Source organism: Nelumbo nucifera, chromosome 1 (genome assembly GCF_055504915.1).
Source record: "Nelumbo nucifera cultivar China Antique chromosome 1, China Antique-T2T, whole genome shotgun sequence".
Classification (NCBI taxonomy): domain Eukaryota; kingdom Viridiplantae; phylum Streptophyta; class Magnoliopsida; order Proteales; family Nelumbonaceae; genus Nelumbo; species Nelumbo nucifera.
In genome coordinates, this window is record NC_142649.1 from 14,476,684 (window position 1) to 14,487,540 (window position 10,857).

Sequence of the window (10,857 nt, forward strand, 5' to 3'; positions counted from 1 at the left end):
ATCGGATCTGGACTATGATTTGTGCTGATGAAATGCGTGTGTGAGGTCGGTGTGAGACGCGTTATGTGAGTAACAGTCCGTTGCAATTTTGCATTGACATTGAAAATAAGGATTAAGGAATCGATACGATACTCGACGCACTCGACCGGGCTAACTATACAAGCACCCGGACGATCAAGTCGGCTTTGGACTTGAAGCCTCACGAAAAGAACTAGGCGTAGAGCCTTAGAAGAGAGAGAAGTGAATAAAGAAATTTTGTGTTATTAAAGCTCATAAAGAGAAGTATTTATAATAGACATTGGTAGACTCGTAGACTAAAATAACTAAGTAATTCAGACTTGTAAAACAAGTAGGAAACGTGACTTGTCGTCCGATGTCAATGCCTTCGATGCCCACCATTCGATGTCCACCATCATCCGAGGTCGGTTGGCATAAGGAGTCTGTCCTTCTAATCTTGAGCTGGCGCCGGGTGTCCCGCACTCGAGGTAATACTTCAAACCCTCCTAAAATCATTAATCCCTATGCAAAACATGCTCCTTTTAAGTGCTTCAAGTGCAATGAAGTTGGGCATAGGTCTAGTGACTGTCCCAGAAGAAAGGCAGTTAACATGGTAGAGAGGGATGAGGAAGAAGTTGGTGACGACGAAGTATATTGTGGACCCGATGGAGAGGACGAAGAAGGTACCTATGATCATGAAGAGTACACGTGCGTTGTGAGGAAGCTAATGCTATCTCAAAGAAGCAAAGATACCACACAACAACACCGGCTGTTTCGCACTAGGTGTACGGTACAGGATCAGTTATTTGAATTAATTATTGATAGCGGTAGTCAGGAAAATATTATTGGCAGGGATGTGGTACGAAAGCTGCAACTAATTCCTGAGAGACACCCGAACCCTTACAAGATTGGTTGGATCAAGGAAGTCGAGGGCGTACGCGTGGAGGAACGCTGTAAGGTTCCATTCTCTATTGGTAAATATACTAATGAGGTTTATTATGATATTGTGGATATGGATGCTTGCCATATTTTGCTTGGTAGGCCTTGGCAGTTTGATACAGATGCCAAACACCTAGGTAGAAAGAACACATACCAGGTCGAGAAAGGGGGTGTGCGCTATACACTATTGCCCATGGCAAAAAAGAACCCAACCAAGGCTTCAAAGGCAGAAGAGAGGAATTTTCTTACCATAACACACTGCCACTCTGAATTTGTAAGAGAATGTAAGGATACCCACGAGGTCCACTTACTGGTGATAAAGGGGGAAAGTATGAGTGAATCACTAGGGGAGAACAAAATTCCAGTGGAAGTGCGGAGACTACTCGACGAGTTTCATGACGTAGTTCCTGACGAGTTACCTAATGAGCTCCCACCCATGCGAGATATCCAGCATCACATTGATTTTGTTCCTGGTGCTAGCCTACCTAATCTGTCACACTACTGGATGAGCCCTAAAGAGAACGAGATCTTACGGGAGAAGGTAGAAGAATTGTTAAGAAAGGGTCATATCCAGGTCAACATGAGTCCATGTGCAGTACCAGCATTATTAACACCTAAGAAAGATGGGAGTTGGAGGGTGTGTATCGACAATAGAGCAATCAACAAAATCACTATTGGCTACAAGTTTCCCATTCCCAGGCTGGATGACATGCTTGATCAACTTGATGGGGCTATGGTCTTTTCTAAAATCGATCTCAGGAGTGGTTACCATCAGATCAGAATCCGTCCCGGAGATGAATGGAAGACAGCTTTCAAGACCAGAGATGGATTGTTCAAATGGTTAGTCATGCCTTTTGGACTAACTAACGCACCCAGCACCTTCATGAGACTGATGAATCAGGTACTATGCCATTTTCATGGGTTAGCAACTTTCTATAGGCGGTTTATCAAAGCATTGTAGCCCCTATCATTGAGTGTTTGAAAAAGGGTAAGTTTCAATGGGGAGAAGAACAAGAGCAAAGTTTTGCTCTCATCAAAGAGAAGTTGTGCACCACTCCTATCTTAGCACTGTCAAGCTTTGACAAATTATTTGAGGTTGAGTGTGATGCTAGTGGAGTCGGCATAGGAGCCGTGTTATCACAAGAAAAGAGACTAGTTGCCTTCTTTAGTGAAAAGCTATGCGAAGCTAGGAAGAAATGGTCCACTTATGATAAAGAATTTTATGCTGTCATAAGAGCATTAAAGACCTGGGAACACTATTTGATTGCCAAAGAATTTGTCCTCTACACCGATCATCAAGCTCTTAAGTATTTAAATAAGCAAAAACAGTTGAGGAGTGATCTACATGCAAGGTGGTATGCTTTTATTGATAAATTCCCATACAAAATTGTGTATAAGACTGGGCAATAGAACACAGTGGCCGATGCTTTGAGCAGGCGTGTGGCCCTCATCAAGACTCTTAGTATCAAAATTGTGGGCTTTGAATGTTTGAAGGATCTGTACGCCTAGGATGAAGACTTCAAGCAGGTTTGGGAAAAATGCATGAATCGGCAACTAGCGGATGATTTCTACGTACATGATGGCTTTCTTATGAAGGGGGACCAACTGTGCATTCCTTGCATCTCCCTCCGCGAGAAAATCATAAGGGATTTACATGGAGGCGGCTTAGCAGAACACATCGGGAGGGACAAGACGATTGGGACTGTCAAGGGGCGTTACTATTGGCCTAAATTAAGAAGAGATGTGACCACTGTCATGAGTAGGTGCTACATATGTCAGACGGCTAAGGGTCAAACCCAGAATACTGGCCTGTACATGCCTTTACCTGTTCCTACCGCGATTTGGGAAGACTTGTCTATGGATTTCGTGCTCGGCTTACCAAAGACTCCAAGAAACATGGACTCTATCTTTGTGGTGGTTGACCGGTTCTCCAAGATGGCACATTTCCTCCCATGCAAGAAGACCGTGGGTGCAACAGCGACAGCCAAACTATTTTCAGAGAGATTGTCAGTTTACATGGGGTACCTAAGACCATCACGTCGGACCGAGATACGAGGTTCCTAAGTCACTTCTGGATGACCTTGTGGAGACTATTTGACTCATCATTAAATTTCAGTAGTACAGCTCATCCGCAGACAGATGGACAAATAGAAGTGGTAAATCGAACTCTAGGTAACTTGATCCGTAGTATTTGTAGAGAGAGGCCGAAGCAGTGGGACTTTGCCATAGCACAAGCAGAGTTTGCCTACAACAACGTAGTCATAGCTCTACAAGTAGATCCCCATTTTCTATCGTTTATATGAAGGCACCTAACCATGCGTTGGACTTGGTAAAGCTACCCAGGGTACCCGGCCTTAGTACTTCAGCAGAGCAATTAGTACCCTGGGTACCCAGTCAATACACGAGGAAGTACAACAGAAACTTCAAAGGACCAATGCAAAGTATAAGCTTGCAGCTGACAGGCATCGCGGGTACCAGGTGTTTGACGTCGGTGATGAAGTCATGGTGTTCTTAAGGAAGGAACGCATACTCGTTGGGAAGCATAGCAAGTTACAGCCTCGGAAATACGGCCCATACAAGATCCTTAAGAAGATCAATGACAATGCCTACGTAGTGGACTTGCCAGATCACATGGGTATTTCCAAAACATTTAATGTTGCGGATCTTCATCGTTATTTACCGGAAGCGACACTTGCATATCCCGATCATGACTCGGGGTCGAGTTCTTTCCAAGTGGGGGAGAATGATGGAGGACCAGCTCACCAACCGACGATAGCTCACGCCTCTCACGTCTAGAGACCTTACGTGATCCAACAACCATAGGATAATGGTGACAGCTCCATGCATTGGAGGATGGTGGCTATCGGACGGTGGATATCAAAGGCAGCCTGAGGAAGATTTCGAAGATGCCTAGAAGTCCAGTTCCCAGTTGTTTTAGTTGTTTTAATTGTTTTACAATTTTAACTCTCCTAGTTATTCTACAAGTCTACCAGATGTATTATAAATAACCCTGTTCTGAGTTAATCGAAGACACACACAAGAATTTTCTTTCGCCATCTTTTCTCTCTCTACCAAGGCATACGCCTAGTCTTTACGTAAGGCTTCATGGATGAAGCCGCTCGATCGTCCGGTGCTTGTGTCATCGCTCGGTCGAGGCAGCCACGCTGCCTCTTGTTCTTCTCCCCATTGAAACTTACCCTTTTTCAAACACTCAGTGATAGGGGCTACAATGCTACTAAAGTGTTTCAAACACTCAGTGAGACGCGTTATGTAAGTAACAGTCCCTTGCAATTTTGCATTGACATTGACAATAAGGATTAAGGAATCGATACGATACTCCCGATACGGGTGTATCATATCTGTATCTATGATCATGGATACAGGACACATTATGACTAATATGTATTTTATGACTTATGCATATCGGTATGATATGTCTTTATATCGGACTGTATTGCACTGTATCGGTGGATACAATTCGATATACACTAATACGGAAGCGTATAGACAAAATTGTACATTGAGTACTTTTGGATTGTTTTTCCTCTTTAATACAAGTTAAAAAATAGTATTTCATCTACCTTAGATTATTTATATATTTTATTTTATACATAATTATATGTTAAAATGAAAACATAGTTATTATTTGAAAAAATAGTTATTATAGAAATATACTGAATAAATAAATTTTCCCAACAAAATTAATGGAAAACATAAAATTATAATTATAAAAACTAAAATGAATAATTTAAGATTTAATTTTCCCAAAAGATTTAATAAAAACTGAAAATTAAATATAATTTTACCTTAAATGATTTATTTGTTTTATTTTATAATCATGTGTAAAATAAAAACATTATATGTTAAAAATGAAAACATATTTATTATTTAAAAAAATAGTTATTATTTAAATAAAATACTAAATTAATAAATATTCCTAAAAATTAATAAAAATTGAATATTATAATTATAAAATTGAAAGAATGATAATTATTGTACAATGTTTGAATGTTCTAGAGTCTCGGTATTGTTTATTGTAATATTTCTCTTCATATAACCTATTGAAGTATGCATTCTCATGTCTTTATATCTTATTCATAGATAATTAAGCTTTTGATTTAGTATTATTAATGTATTTATGTGATTTGTATGCATTTCACTAGCATACTCAAGCGTTTCTACATCCTTCGTTTGTATTCATGTGTTTCCAAAGCGTATCCATATCCATATTCGCATCCAACTTATCTGATACGATACTCGATACCGGTACTTTGATCCTTGATTGGGAATATCTCCCATGAAATAAATCACATAAGTATGGGTTGTTGGAACGGGCTCTGCCCTGATTGAAGTCGAACTCAACCAGAGACAACCTTGTTGGGTCTGGTTTGGTTGGGTTGGATTGGATTTGACCTAAGGCCGTTAAGGTTGTTGAAAGAGGCATGGTCCAACCTTGTTGTAAGTTGCGCCTAACGTTGTACTCGGATCGGATGCAGTAAAATCCACATCTGATCCGATTATTGATAGCATACATCTGAATCCGATCCGAAGTCCAATCAGATTTAAAGGCTTGGATTCGAATCCAAATCCCAACGGACTCGAATCATATTCGGATTTAATCCGACTCCGCTACAAATTTTATAAAATATTAGAAATATTGAAAATTTGTTTATTTTTTAACCTTTATATGCAATAAGTTAATATAAATATAGCATACTAAATTTATTATATACATAAATTCACATATAATATAATATAGAATATATTTTTATAATTTTAAATATAATTATATAAAACTTATATACTATAATTAATAGATGTTATATTATAATCGGATGCAGATTTTAATCGAATCGGATGGGATCAAATCTGAATCCGATCTGATTATTAATCAAATGTAGATTGTAACATCGGAATCCAATCTGATTACATATATACATCATCCAAATCCGAGATAATAAGGATGTAAGATCGGGTCTTAGATTTTCGGATACAATTGACAGCCCTAGATGCGCCCCTACTTGACATTGAGTCCATCCCGTCCAAATTTAGGAGTTGTTTCCGACCATTTGTATAGGATACATGGGCAAGCGTTTGAATCATCTCTCAACCCTTTATATGGGCTTTTAACCAGGTATTGAGAGTGCACTAAATATAATTGGATTCAAGTTTCAGGTACCTAAGGTCGATACCCAAACCCTACCCTGTAGGGCTTTGATAAACAAATCCTATTAGGGTTAGGTACCCAAAAATTCTCATAAAATTGCTATCCTTATTTGAATTTGATTTTATCCATTGATGTTCTTTCTATTAGTAGCTCTAGTAGTACCACTTATGAGTGAACAATGAGTGGGTTCTACTTGGAATTGAATGGAAGCAATTTCCACCCAGGTCAGTTTCAAGGTCTCGGGGTTTACTTGACTCAAATCAGCCCAAAGAACTGACCTTGGGTTGGCCTTAATTTACCTTGGTGCAACCAACCTTGGAACCAAACTTGACTTGAAATGAATACTAAAAAGCCTTTAAGTATGTGAAGATTTGAATGCAAGCATTCATGGTTACAAAGACCATGGTCTCACTCAACCATTGAGCCATTTAAGTGATCAAACCATATTTCTTCAATTTAATATTTGAATGTATATAAAAAGTAATCTATAAGGTAATACTTACAAAATTTAATTTATAATAATAAGCTTCACCAAGTCTAGAACTAATATTTGACGGTGTAGGTTTTTGTTCCAAAAACACGAAACCAACTCCTAAAGGGTAGTGTTATGGTGTTGTGCCTTTAATTCTTTGTTTCGATTGGCATTATGAACCCGCTCCGAATTAGGTTGAAAAAAACCCAAAGGCAAAATTTCGTAGTGGTTTTTGATAGAAGCATAGGCGGTATAGACCCGGTCCATATTTAGCTTATGAGTCCAAACCAAACACAAAGAGTTATGTATTTCGAGGTTTTCTCTCTTGTATACTTAGTCTTTGTCTTGTGAGAGAAGAGTGAGACTTTGGGTATATTTGGGGTTTAGGGTTTTCTGTGAATGAGGTCGTGAGTGCACAACTCTTTATTCCTCTTTATTACAAATTACATAGTGGATTTCTGCTTCTCTTTCACCTGTGAGCATAGGTTATAAGTCAAACCACATAAAATTGTGTCATCTTTGCTTGCTTCTCTTTATCTCTGTTTTTCTTTCATTTTTGGGTACCTTTTGAAATTGTATTTATGGGTTTTGCACAATAGGTTGGTTCTAGGTTCTGCCTTGAAACTAACCCATGCTCATCCCTATTACCACCCTAAAGTTGTAAATGCCGCTTTGTGTAGTTAAGTGCCCTACAACCAAGGTTCAAATTATCGATATGTCCGATATGCTAATAGAGGCATATCAGGAAGTATCGATAGCTTTTTTTTTTTTATTCTTTTTAGTTTTTCCGAATCTAGGTAGGGGATTATTTAAACTTGATGACCCAACGATCATATTATGTATTCATCTATGTAGAGTCCTCTATTACACTTAGAGCAGTGAAGCCCTGAATTGTAATTTGACAATAAACATACTTATTTGTTAAATTGACACATTTAAACATCATAACGATAACGTTACAAGTTATATCCTGAAAAAACTAGGTGACTTTTTTTTATGGTGAAACAGAAAGACGGGCACTAGACTTTGGATATCTTTTGTAATGATGCAGGACACATAATTCAGATAATCAATTAAATAAAACAAATGCAAATTATAGGGGTGTTTTAATATGTAAAATAGATGATAGGTTTTAATAAATATTTGAAACTATAAGGAGTGTCAAAATAAATGATTTCTCTCTCTCTTTTATTTTTATTTTTTTTTATTTTGTACTTTCTTCTTATAATGATATTCAATAAGAAACCGACCATTTTCCTGAATTTCCTTTGCTTAACGTGCGGAACAATTTATTGGAAGATGTTTCAATATTTTCCTAGAATTATTGTTAAATTTTTGCAAATTGCTTATGTTAGTTTCCCTTTTCCATGACATTTTACATGCAACCGAGCAATTTAAGGCTATGTTTGGTTTGTAGGAAAATCTATATAAGATTTGTAAAGATTTTTCTACCTTTTCTTTTCTTTTCCTATTTTTTCCTTCAAACCAAACATAGCCTAAAGAGCGCAAATTTTCATAGAAATTGTTCATTTCCCTTCATTTTCTTTTTGTGCAATTAAAAAGAGTCCATATCATACTCGTCCAGCGATTTGTGGAAGAATTAGACCTGGCCCAGGGATATTTGAAAAACCAACTTGGTTGGGAGCCCAAAAGCGACCAAAGTCTTCTAGTCAACCCATGTGAGTAGCTTTTAATTGAGAAAATGAAACCCTGAATGGTCAATATCACTTGGGAATAAGACTGATGTGGTATAAAAGAGTGAACAAAAGGGTAATCCATACGGTCCCTTATCTAAATGAGAGCCGAGAGCCAAGATTAACCTCATCATCCTTCATTAGTCATTTCCTCTAGGTAAGAGAAGAAGCCTCTTTGAGCATAATTTGCTAGTTGAAATGTTCAGAATAAAAGGAGAGCCAATCTGTAGAAAACTATGAAGGAGATAGAGTGAATAGAAGGGGAAAAATCCAATCAATCCAAAGAACTTGCAGAAAAATAAAATAGTGATTATGAGCCTCTAACAATATCATTAATGCTTAATAATAAATATTAAATTGATAACAATATTTATGTAATAACAACCTTACAACCATATTCTTTTTTTTTTTTGTGTTTTTAATAGCAACTATATTCATGCATCAAGCACTTATGCTTAGGAGTGAGCAAATGAGTTGGTTCTACCTGAAACCGATTAGAACCATTCTCAAACTGGTTTTATATTCTCGAAATCAACCTCCACCTAGGCCGGTTTTAAATTCTAAGTTCTATCTTGAAACTGAACCAAATCCATGCTTATCCCTACTGTACCTACATATAAGGAAAGCCCTTATTAATTTTTCCCCTTCATAACATGAAATGGATTCATTTTTAGTAGCAATGTGGTATGCATTCTGAAATGCTAAATAAAGAATGAATTGATTCCACTTCACATGGCACCTACAATTCCTATTCTGTATCAGTTTTATGTTTTTAACACTTAGCCACTAACAAAGAAAATAAAATGACAAAAACAGAAAATGGCCCACAATAGAATAGAAAGACCAGGCGCGATTCCTCTAAGCTGTAACAGGTCATGTATTGTGGGTCCAGTTCATCGTCATGGTGTAGTCTGGAATGTAAGGTGTGGTCCAGTGGATTAGAACAATACAAACAATACATTGGGCCCATAAGACAAGTCCGCATCTGCTGGTCTCTTGAACCAGCATCTTGCTAGTCCAAACCAATAAAAAACCTTTACGCAGCCTTAAATCCTTTTAATTGAAAACCTTATGGGAGTCCAGACTAACGGCAGTGTTAGACTCCAAATGATATTTTAATTTTAATTTTATTTTTAAATAGATATTTCAATTTTGGGTTCGAGTATGATATAGAAAAGATATGATATCCGAAAAATAACTGACCAATAAACTAGAATCATAAATGGTAGCAAATCAAGTGTTATTTATCAAAATTCATGAGTGGATTTTGATTGATTAAAATTCTTTCCATATTATATCTTTTCTGTATCATACATTTTCCCTTCAATTTTATTAAAACCTGTCATTCTATTGTTGAGTTCCAAAATCAACGACACGTCTCTTTCTTCCTCAAACCGATTAGCTTTTGAAGAAGTTGGACGGAGGCAGACTGTGAACCCTTTTTATTCAATAAACCCTTTTACCCTCCTCCCTGAACTGTGAATCGTGAACTACGGCATTGGACGGTGGCAACCAGCCGATCATTTGAACAGAACAGTTCGAACGGTGACAATAACTCCGACGATAATAACTCGGATGACAACCCCTGTGAACTTTTTATAATCTCTGTTAGTGGTTAAGTATGAGTTTTATATTGGTCTGTTAGTCAAAGCTAATCTAAATCCATGTGATTGATATAGAAAAATAAGAAAAAGAAGAAAGAGGAGGAGGAGACTGGAGGAAGATATACCTGATTATGCCAAGAAAAATAATGGCGACTAGCGAAAGCTTTTCTGATTTTCGTTAAAGATGACCTTACTGTCAAAGTTTACAATAAGGTTTAAAGTATCGATATAATACGAGTTTTGGCCATATCTTATGAATACTTAAAAACAGCCGAAACACTTATTTTTTTAATTTTTTCTCAAACTTTGATTTTTTGAAAATATTATAAACTGTTTTTTATTATATAAAAAAAGTGGGGGTTCAAAATACCGCATTTGGGACCATACCGTTTGTAAAAGATTGGATACGGTATTCCCAATATACCTGAGACGTATCATATTGATATTTTAAACCATGATTCACAATTCAAGGAGGGTAAAAGAGTTTCGAAGGCCGGAGTTCACAGTTCATTTGAAGTCCAACACAACCATTTGACTCCCGTTAATTTTTCAATTAAAAGGGTTGGGCTTCGTGGAGGTTTTTTATTGGTTTGGACTAGCAAAATGGTTCTGGTCCGGGGGACTAGCAGATACGGACTCCCAACTCGCACCCTTTGGCGCTTTAGCACTGGGATAAGGCTTAGTTGTATTGAATGGTTCTGACAAAGCACCTTATTCTTAATCGTCCCATTTTTCCTCCACTCCACTTAATTTCACATCCTGCTTGACTTGACCATCCTCCATCCAATCTTCCCTCTTCTCGAATCCAATTGGATAACAGCCCTTCAATCCAGGTATCATGTCCTGATCCAACAACGCACACTAACACAGCTCCCGTAATAGATGCAATTGTGGGTCCCACCAACAACTTCTGATGATCTGATTTCTTCGTGTATTTAAATTAACTGCCTCAGATCCCAACACGTGTCTCCGAGTTAAAGCAAC